Below are 10,146 nucleotides of genomic sequence, written 5' to 3'. Positions count from 1 at the left end.
CAGGGCCAGGTTAGAGGGGCCTCTCCTCCACCCGGCCTCTTTGAGAAAGAGCGCTCATTAAAGCCCTTTAACCGACAGAGCTTTGTGGTGAGGAGCAAGTGGGGATTAGGAATGAACCCGGCACTTCCAGTCAGGGCTCTTCTGGGGCTCGGAGTTCTCTGCTCAGTCCTGCTGCCTGGAGTCTTCACAGCTGTGCCTGACTTTGGCTCCAGAGAGGATCCCAGCCCTTCTACCCGCACCTTCCCATTCTGCCCAGGAAAGCCTCGCACGGGAGTGCATCCAGGAGTTGAGGCCGGAATCATTCCCTAGAATGCAGAAAAAAGACAGCGTGCCCGGGAGGCTCCGCTGTCTTTGGCATTCCCTAACCAGGTTTTGGAGAAGGGAAGGCCTGTCTTTGAATCTTCCAAGTTCCAATTGCGGGGCAGTAGAAGAGGAAAGAGAAAGTGCTTTTAAAGACACCTCAGTGCCCCCAGCCACTAGGAGAGCTTAGATTTCCTTTGAGGCATTATTGTTTGGAAGAGTTGAATAGTGTAATCTTTGACTGAGGGTTGAATTTACTGGTCCCCAAGTGCCCTTGGCTAGCCTCATCCTAGAATTATCTCTTTTGCTCTCTGAGGAAGTTACCCAGCTCCCACCCTGAAGTGGCAATGCTCAGGGAAGCTTGGGCGCACTATAGGCTCTAATGATCCCTCCACCTCAGCCAGCTCTCTTCTTCGCTATTATGAATTAGAGAACCAGGTAGACACTGTGCTGGCCTGGTGAAAAGATCTTGGAGAAGAGGAGCAGTCTGCCCTGCTTGTTCACCTACTGGCCCTGTGCCCCTGGATGAGTGATGAAACCTCTCTGTGCTTCAGTTCTTTCATCTGTAAAATGAAATTAAAACGAACTTCCTTTGCAAGTTTGTTTTGAGTGTTAAATAAAATAATCTTTTAAACATTTAGAATGTACTTGCTAGTGCTAGTTGTTATTACTGTTACTTATCTTAGGACTCTGTCTTTCAGACACATTCCCCCAGCTCCTCATTGAATCAGATAACTAACAGAAATTGTGACGCTCTCAGGGACCCTAAACTCCATAGCAGCGTGCACCTCCTTCAGGCAGTCTGAAGGATAGCTGAGAGCCCCGATGTCACTTTGTTCTCTGAGATCAACTGTCTGAGAAGTTTATTCTCTGAGAGTTCCAGAGCCTGGGGCACCCGGGCACTGAGGGAAAATTGTAAATTAGTTTTTAAAGGCACAAGAAAAATTAGAGAGAATTGAGTTTATTTTGGTGAGGAAAGAAGCTGAAGAAACCAATCGCCTTAATGTCACCCCTATGACTTGTTAAGACTGGCATTGCAGTAAACACAATGGCTCAGCCTGCCTTGTGTCAATTTATTTTATCATAAGCTCTGCGGTTTGGGTTTTTCAAGCCTTGGGTGTGTAAAATGGGAAAGTGCGAGTTGCGAGAGGGGGCAGGCAGCTGGGAGGCTGAGGACAGGGTGTTTGAGCACAAGTCACACAAAGGTACATTTTTCCCAATAAGGAATCAGGACCTTTTTCACAATTTTTTTTTTTCCTACTAAATCCTCATTTCATAAAAATTAATAACATCTTAGTCAACAAGAAACCAAAGATCCCCAAATTACATACTCCACCAGTCACCAACTAGGCATCAGGATAGCTTTGCCTTTTCACCCAAATGTCTCCAATGAGAAAAACAAGTGAGTGTTTCCTGGGAATGTTTTGGAGCTCAGACCCCAAAGTCATTCAAGAAAAACAGAAATTCAGTGGACAGTTTGGGGAGTTCTTGAGTTTTGTCCCTGAACTGTCCAGTGGCTTTGCAAACGTCCAAAGCAACTGCGTGGAAAAGAAAAAAGAAAAAAATACCTTAGGTACAGGTACAGGTCAATCTAGTGTAACTGTGACCATGAGGGTGCATTTTGAAACTTGACCCATCTTCTTCCTTTTTTTATTTTTTCTTCTAATTTACAGCCAGTGTAGACTACATGGGCAAAAATACAGGACAATCGATTCAAAACAAGGTGAGCAAGACTGTGCATGATTCCAAACCTCACAATGAATGAGCAGCCTTGGGAAATGTTTGCAGAGGGAAGAAAGCAAAATTGGAGAATTATCTATCATCGTAGCTGTGATATGCAGTGTACAATTGCAAAAATAAGAAAAAAAAATCCAGCAATAACAACATTAAATGATGTATATAGGCTATCAGAAGGACGATTTGGTTTTCTCTTGTCTATGACTGAAGGCTAGCCCATGAAAGGCTAGATTAGCCAGATGAGAATAGTGTTCTTTGCCAAAACTAAGGAGAAACTGCAGACAGCTCAAGGTCCTTGATTTGTGCCATTGCAAGGTCTTACTTGGGGTTTAACAGAGGCCTCTAGCTTTTGAACTCATTAATGTATTCATTAATCCTTTAAAGAATACACCCAGCATCTTGGTGAAAAATGTTTTTCCTGAAATGTTTATATTTCTAAGCCAAGAAAAATAGGCATCTGCCCCCAAAAGGTTTGCTTATTTATTTCCTCTGAGAGAAGTGTGTTGCCTGATGCACATAAGCAGTTCCTCATCACACTTTAACCACTTTCACCTGAGTAAAATGTTTCAACCATACTACAAAATTTTCCCTACATTTTCTGCCACTGCATTTAATAAGAAATTCATAATGAAATGTTTTCTATTGTCCTCAAAGCTGGCCAAGTCTCTTTTATTTAAAAAATGTAATAAAAAACTGCTACAGAAAAAAAAAAGCCTCCTTAAAAGTGTAAAATACCATTTCATTGTAAAAAGTTAAAAAAAAAAAAAAACTGAGTGGTAATCCAACTTCCGGGAACTGTTGTGAATTATTTCACCAGACCCTTTTAAAAGGGGATTAGCGGGGCTTTGGGAGCAAAATCCTTCTGTTTTATTCAATCTCTGATTTTATGTTATAATTACAAGCTGTAAAGACTCTGGAATTAGTATGCAGGCACTGTCAAGACCGATGCAGGTGCTATTCTAACGGTTCAGCTTTTTAATTAAGAAAAGAGGTAAGAAAATTGAATCATAAAAACACTTTTGTGAGAGCTGAGAACATTGCAGCAACTGCATGAATAAAGCCTTTATACCTTCCCCTGACAGGTCAGCTACTGAGGCTCTGACTTACGACCTTTTCAGGGCCAGACAATAGTTAACAGCTTTCTCACCTTGTCCCCACAGAACCTTTTCTTCTAGGACGGATCTTATGGAAATTGCCTTAAGTAGCTTGACTTCCACAAAAGATATTGCAGTTAGAATGGATACATATCCATATTGAAATGCCTGTTCTTCAGTCCCAACTACAGATCTCTTGTTCTTTGGATCCCTTCTCATGGGTGGGGGAGGGTGGTGTCTAGGAGGCACAGAAAGTGGAAGGGGGAATAAAATCTGCCCTGAAATACGCATACAGGGGCACAAAGAATCAAGGCCAAAATGGACACGACCACCCCATTCCCGGGAAAACAAAACAGGAAAGATGAAAAAAAAAAATAAGAAAATAACCCCCAAAAATCCCAACAAACAACAACAACAAAAACCCCAAGTCATGGGATATAGGTTGTTCTGGGCTTTTCTGAAGTGGGCTCTTCTTACAGGAAATAAATTTGGCCTGAACACTCCACGGCGTTTTGGGAGGCAGTCAAACCCAGTGGGGGTGCCTTAGTCCTTTGTAAGTTTTTCAGCTCCCTAGTTAGCCCAAAGTGTTCTTCGCCTGTGAGTAAACTTGTACTTTCTTGCAATACTTCAAGACAAGTTCCCCAGCTCTTCCACCACAGTAAAGCTGGAGCCGCCTCAGCCTTGGAACACTTGACTGTGGTAGACCTGTGGAGGCCTTGGAGCCCCCACTATTCCTTATCTCAGGCTTTGCCACCGTTCAGATCCCAGATCTGGACTCTCAGGGAAGACCTCTCTCTGCCTCCCTTAGGCCTCACTAAAGCAGGCCCCACCCACTACCTTTTCTTCTCAGACCCTGATAGGGTGTGTGACTGGGGACCTGGTCCAAGGCCAGCAGTCCAGGCCTTGCCCTTCCTAAGGAGGCCGGGGCACGCCTGGGCCAGACCGAGAACAATGCAAGTATTAGGATATCAGCCGCCCTCGCAATGATCACGCGTTCAACGATTTTGTTTTCACGGCTGAGGGGGATTTTTTCCAATGTAAATCAAGCGCTTTAGTTATTAGGGCCGAACACTAATCTCCAACAACCTTGACATAATGTGGCCGGGCACGCCGGCCCACTTCGCACCTGCAGTCTGAATAGGGCTCCTTGTCAATGGGGGACACGCTTGTTGCCCTGGCTTGCAAAGGAGGGGAGTGAATAAGTCAAGCTTTGTGAATGCCCATGCGCTCTCTCCCTCTCGCCTTTGATCATGGAAAATGTCTTCTAATTTGTCCCTTTTTCATTGTAACAACGTTTTCAAGGCCCTTTCTATTTTTCCAAACCACATTTTTATAAAGGACATAAATCGCCCCCCTGAAAACAAAAGGGGAGTGCCCAACTGGCACTATCTCACTTCTATGTTTCACGGCTCCAGAAAGATTGCTGGTTCTTGAGGCTTCCCTCTCAGCAAACGCTAGGCTGGAAGGCCCCAGTTCTCCAGAGCTTCAGATCCGGGCTTCTGGGAGGAGGATGGCGACTGGCCCCTGAGAGGGGAATGTAGGGGACCTCCTTTTTAGTGGGTGGGGGATGTAGGTGGTCAGAAGGGCAATAGGGCTAATATTCATATACTAGGCACCCAGGAGAGGATGTGTCTTTTAGCGATGTGATGCAGAATCCCTGGGCTAACTGGAACTCATCAGGCAGTTTTTGGACTTCATGAAAGTGGAAAGAAGCGATCCACATTTCTTACACAAGGCAGGTGCCAGCACTCACTGCACTGTGACCATGGCGTTTTGCAAACTTTTCTTCCCACTTCACCCCATGTCCTCAATTAGCTGTAGTCCTGAATTCTCCAGAGAGCCGAGGGAATTGTGGAGGCATATGGAGGGGCTTCCTGCCCACTGATAATGCCCCAGCTCTTTTGTGGGTGGCAACAGAGTGTTTTAGGAAAACTCTCACCCTATACAAATCCTACAGGAAAACAGAAGATTAATACCATTTTATCCTGGGCGGAGAAGCAAACTCTGTCGGATATGGCTTTCATTCTGGATGGGAATTCACTCATAATCTCTCTCCAGGAACACACAGGCATTAATGACGTTGATGTCTCATTTGGCAGGATATTAATTATCAGGTTGCAAGTCAATGAGCAACCTCTGCTCCTCCTCCCCCACCTCCACTCCCAACATTGATTCAGTTTGGATTACTACATGTTTTGAGGAACTTCTGGCCAAGAACACTTTTCTCCTATCGTTTTAACTTCCTCCCTTTATCATAGAAGATCAAATAGTTTTTCTAGCAGAGAGATGTCCAAGACTTCTTTTTTCTTCCTCCTTGTTTATTACTTCAGATCAGGCTCCGGGTAAGAAAACTAACATAACCCACTAATACAGTATAAAACACTTTGATGTCTTGCCAAGAAACACACTTCCTTCAAGAGAGAAGTCAACATTTGTTTTTCACATTAAATGGCATGTAGTTACCAGTGGAAAAAAAATTCTAAGGACCACTTTTTAATTCGATGGATAGCAACCGCAGGGGTCTAAAAGAAAATAACGACGATAGCTATAGACACAAATAACTAAATTACCAAAACGTTAGTATATCTCCCGGCTTCATTAATATGTAACAGACTCCCCAGTTAATCTCCAAAAGCTAGTGTTCCCCCTGTAAAATAGCACTCTGGGACGAATTGTACACGAGATCAATCACTGCTAATGTAGGAAGGTTTACTGCAGGAAAGAAAAAAAGCTATTTACACCTTCAAATAGAAGCTTTTCAGATTTAGGAGTAAGAGCCATACATCACCAAGAATAAATGATTATGAATTGGTAAATGCGCCCTCCAGCGATTAGCTATGCAACACTATTTATCATTTCTTGGGTGGTGATGATGGTGGAGGGTTTTTTCTTCCTCTCCTTTTCCTTCTTTTAAAACCATCTGACAGTTTGGAAGGAAAAGCTTGACAAGTAGAGGGGAAGAAGAAGAAAAAAACACACTGAGGGAAAGTTTGTTTTTGCATATACTGTAAGCCATCAAAGCCTGGAGGTGCAGATATAGATGGGGTCATGCACAGAAAGCTTAACAGGAAACAATGCAGCCATTTCACTGTTTCATTTTTTACTAGGAGATTATTTGACTATTGGTGTTGACACATCAGCAGGTATCATTTTTCTCTCCGTTCCGCTTCTCTTTTTATTCAACATCCCTCCCCATTACACTTCCCCCTTGGTGGGTAGTTTACCTGAGAAATGAACTCATATCTATTATTATTTTTTTTCCTCATTTTTCTTTTTCTCCTTCTCCTTTTCCTCTTCTTCCTTCCTCCCCTCACCCTCTTTCTTTCTTTTCCTTCCTTCCTTCCTTTCCTTCTTCTTTCCTTCTCTCCTTTTTTTCCTTTTCCTTCTTTTCTTCTTTCTCTCAGAGGGAACTTTCCTTTGTATGTGTGAGGGGCGCTGCGTGTCTGCGCTGGCGCCCTTGCGCGTGGCAGCGTGTCTGCGCAAGATTACTGCTGGGAGGCCAGCCCAGCCATAGTTGTCCAGGGAAACGGCGCTCCAGCCAAGGCACGGGGTCAGGGACTCCTGGGGACCCCGCTTGCTGTTTGCAACACAAAAGCATATGCAACCCCTAAACATTCCGAGAGAGACAAAGGCTGGAGCCGAGGACTGACTTTAACCCTGGTTAAAACTAACTCACAGCCCACCCCCTTGACCGATCGAGCTTTGTAGGGTAATGGGGGGAAGCTTTGCGACCCGGTTCAGGAGCTCTCAGACTTACTTAGGCCCCGGCCTCGGCTGGGATAGGGATCGGTGATGGGGCAATTCCTGGTGTTAATGTGAGAATAGGTTCTAATGCAAAGTAGAAGGGTGATCCACGCCAATGAGAGGCAAGAAAAGGGGTCAGTGATAGCATCTTGGAGCTCAAGCCCTTCGAGCTGCCAGCCTGTCCGCCAGCAATGCCGACTTGCCTGATCCTTGACAAGAGAGAGGTGCTAGCTTTGCCTGACGGTGATAGGATCGTCAGCAGTGTGGCCAGTAGGGTCCCAAAACGCCTATCAGGAAGAGATGGTTTAGAGCAAGAGTATATGGTAAGGACTTCAGGAGTCCGGTTCGGTAGATCTGGGACTCACCTGCCCACTCTTTCAGCGCAAAGAGTTGGCTACCTGAACATAGCGATGGTCCAACTTTAGCAATAGCCCAGCTTTAGCGATAGCCCACCTTTGGTAGCTGAATGGACTCTGTGGGCATGGACATGCTTCAAAGGTTCCAGTGCCTCTGCCTCTACACCCACGCTTGAGGATGTTGAGTGTTTGAACGGCAGAGGAATGTGAAGTTTTGGAAGCTAGTTGCTGTGGGCTGCTAGGACTGCCAACTGAAAGAGAAGAAACCAGTGCAACTATCACATGCTCCCAATGCCACTACAATTTGTACCCAAGTTGGGTCTAGGGGCTGTTTTCTTTAGTTGAAGAGATTTAATATAGGTGGGAGGGGTGTTGTGGCTTTAAGTCTGTCACAGCAGGTAGGGTTCCCTGGGGGATATTTCAGACAAACGTACAGAAGACCCTACAGATTATCTCAAAGTTATGAAACAAACTCAGGGCAGTTCCCCACAGGCAGGAAAAGGTCCCATTTCAGGCTTGCATTAGGATTGATTTTTAAAGCTAAAATGTTTAAGAAAAGTGTCATTCCTGTAAATACAGAAGAAAGGAAGATTTCTCCTTCCAAAAAAAAAAAAATTTGTTAAGAATAGTTAGAGGCTGAATCTATAGTATCTGATCATGCACTACCAGTTTTAGAATATATTAAGGAATGACTACAGTATAAATTTTGATCTGGGGAGTGGGAGGAGGTATGAAATGTCCCTAGTTTTCATTTTATGTTTTATTATGCAAACTTTTCTTTCATCTTCCTCCATGAAATTTTCTCCCGTTTTTGATAACTCCTGACAGTCTGATGTGCTTGAAGGATTGGTTCAGACAGTACTGACCAAAAGGGAATAGATTCCTCCTTTACTTTTCAAAGTTAGCACAGCCCTGTGCTTTAGTTTGAAAGAGAAATGGAGAGAAGAATCAGCTCACAAACTTGAAAAAGGAATCATGCATTCATCTTGTATCTCCCTCCCAAGAAGCCTTTAATACTTTGTGCCTAACAACTCCAGAAAAAAAATACATTGTTGATAATAAACCCTGGGAAATAAGCAAATTGTCATCATGAAGATTTAATTTTGCAACTCCAGCAAAGCATAGTATTCATTTACTTTCTATAGTTCTTCAACATTTTATTCTTAAGTTTAAATTTTAATGTCATTATATTCTCCAGTACAAACCATTTTTTAAATAGAAGATTCCCTTTATGATATGTTTTCAATAGTGAAAGTCTCTAAAGATCTATAATATTATTATTTATCTGAATTTTGTAGCTCTGAGGGCTGTATACACGATGTAATTGCTTTAACATGTTTTCATAAATTACATTCAGAAATGTGTCATAGTAAATTACCTTTGTAATAAAATGTAAAAAATGCAAATGGCTGTTGTCTTTATTACGTTTTAAACCATTGGTTTATCTGCACTATTTCACTTGTCACTTGCACAATATGTTGGCTAAAGGGGCGGCACAGTTTGATAACAGAGAGCTAGGTCCTGTGTGTAATCTTGCAGGCACGTACAGTTTGGGTCATTTCCTCATCTCCCGCAGAAAAGACATTATCCCGCTCATATTTACATACTTTTCAATATTTGTCAAACAATCATAAATTATAAATTAATGAAATGTTCGACAGTCTTCAGAGATCAGACTAATGAAGACATTTACCTTTTTAGTGATTTTGAGTCTCATCTTTGTAAATTTAATGACATTTCGGCGCTCACGCTTTATTAGGCTTTATTAGATTTGTCCTTCGCTCCCGCTGTCATTCAGATGTCTCTACAGAAACATCACCTGCTTCAGGTATAAGAACAAATCGACTTTGACCAGAAAACATTCAAAACAGGGACTCTGCAACCTTACTTTTAAAGAATTAATGCCGAGTTGGGTTAAAAGACCATTGGAAATTTTTACCCTTCTTAAATTTTTTAATGAGATTGCTGTTATATTTATTTCACTAGCAGGCAATAACATGAATACTCCAGCATATGTACTGGCTGATATACTGTGATTTCAAAGTGATTTATAACAGCATTATCAGAAATAGTGAAGAGCAGCCCTGATCCTAATTCCACCTTTTGGAATTATATGAAATATCATTTGGATTAAGGCTAGGACACAAAGTTGCCAAATTTTCTCACTAATCTAAAGTAGGGAGCTGGTTTAGAACTGACTTAAATCAATGGACACCAACTCATCCAGTCAAGGAAAATAATAATAATCATAACAAACCCTCGTCCCAAGTGCCACCACCCATTGGGTGCTGCATTGACCTTGGATCCTCAGAGGAAACCCCAGGTATATGCCTGCTCAACTCACAATAGAAAAGGGATGATGGAAGCACCATGTGCCAATGAAGTTGACACGTTTTCCTGGAAAATGTTGGCTCCCCATGCTCTCATTATGATTGATGGCCACTGGGCTTTTTAATAAAATTATAGGTGATGAATTTAGTTCAATCCAGAGAGGTCAAACAAGCAACCTTGACTTAAGATTCAAATAGTTAATCACATAGAACAAATGCACATCGTCGCCACCCATCCCCAGCCAGAGTGAAAGTGAGCTAGGGTTTTGGAGCCATCTGACTCTAAACAAAGGGCAAGGAGCCCAGGAAGTAGGAATGTCGACATCTCTGTCATCAGGTTGGGTAATTTTATTAGCTTGGTTGCAAATTTCATCAACCCGTGTTAATACACACTACCCGTGGGGCTGCCAGACGCCTTGCTTTCCTAAGCCTAGATCATGAAGAGTTTTGTGGCATTTGGGATATTGTAGCATTGGTGAAATTGGGAAAGGGGTGCTGGAAGGAGCAGAGCACTTCCAGTCCTCACTTATCTTTAAGGGAAAGGAAGAGCGAGAGAGAAAGAGAGAGAGAGAGAGAGAGAGAGAG

This window comes from Aotus nancymaae, unplaced genomic scaffold (genome assembly GCF_030222135.1).
Source record: "Aotus nancymaae isolate 86718 unplaced genomic scaffold, 86718_ANA_hifiasm-v0.15.2.pri h1tg000019l, whole genome shotgun sequence".
NCBI lineage: Eukaryota > Metazoa > Chordata > Mammalia > Primates > Aotidae > Aotus > Aotus nancymaae.
Note: the sequence above shows the minus strand (reverse complement) of the source record.